We start from the raw sequence: 1,039 nt of genomic DNA, 5'->3' as shown, positions 1-1,039 counted from the left end.
TTGTTTGCTCTTAGACTCCAAATGTGTTATTTCATTGAAATGTATGCTATGTTATTTGGCTAGTTAAACAACTGCAAGCACGTCATTGTTGTCTCCTACAACAGATCAGTGTCAGGAACCCCAGACAAGGGCCTTCTATCAAATTGGAGAGTCATGGGACAAAGTCATCCATGGCATCCACTATCGCTGTTATTGCTACGGCAATGGGATTGGAGAAATGAGGTGTGAACCCCAGCAGAATTACCAAGGTGGGAAACATTTATTCTACTACATATTCTACTCCTCATGATCATTCTCACCCATTGCTTAAAATTAAAAAAGGACTTGTACAATGTCAAACTTTATACTGTAGCTCTCATTCTCAAGTCCCACCAGACCAAAATATTTTTGTAGAGGTCTGACCAGCACCAATGAAAGAGAGAGAGAGATGCCAATAAAGGTGGGCGGATAAATAGCGGTGAGCATAGTACTCAGGTGTTATGCCACACTGTGAACTGGTGCTTTGGTTGTGCCAAAGTGTCACAGAAGCCATCTTTCACCCACACCAAACCACAGCTGCAGTACTGTAACACCATCATGTTAACGTACTGGATGTCGCCTCCAGCTTCTTCTTTCTCTCATCGAGTCTCGCTGCAACTTTCCAGGTGGCCACAGGCCAGTCCAAGTCATCATCACGGAGGCGGGTAAACAGCCAGACTCGCACCCCATCCAGTGGAACCCGCCCTCATCTGTTCAGATCACGCAATACATCCTCAAGTGGAAGATTGTGAGTCACAATAGCGACTCACTGTCTCACTGATACTCATGATTTGTATATTCATTGTCTTTTTACTCTGCTCCCTTATTGGTTTCAGTACTACATTAGGGTAGCCAGCCATCCATTTTCTATTAGCGCTTGTCTTCGTTGGGGTTGTTTGAAATGGACCCGATCCTAGCTGATATTTAGCCAAAGGTGGGGTTTACCCGGGACGAGTCGCCAGCCAAACGCAGGGCACATACGAGGATAGACAAACAACCATTCACACTCACATTCACACCT

At 45.1% G+C, this 1,039-nt stretch overlaps 1 long non-coding RNA gene across 1 annotated transcript; it reads left to right on the top strand.

The window, feature by feature from the left end:
* Positions 1 to 85: 85 nt before the first annotated feature.
* LOC109509352 (uncharacterized) lies at positions 86 to 766 on the top strand. The gene is made up of 2 exons (XR_002166926.1): positions 86 to 248; positions 645 to 766. It is a non-coding gene; the product is annotated as an uncharacterized LOC109509352 (long non-coding RNA).
* Positions 767 to 1,039: the final 273 nt, after the last annotated feature.

The sequence above is a fragment of the Hippocampus comes genome, unplaced genomic scaffold, assembly GCF_001891065.2.
Source record: "Hippocampus comes isolate QL1 unplaced genomic scaffold, H_comes_QL1_v1.1 C16864194, whole genome shotgun sequence".
In the NCBI taxonomy this organism is placed as follows: domain Eukaryota; kingdom Metazoa; phylum Chordata; class Actinopteri; order Syngnathiformes; family Syngnathidae; genus Hippocampus; species Hippocampus comes.
This window is presented reverse-complemented; position numbering and strand designations above follow the sequence as displayed.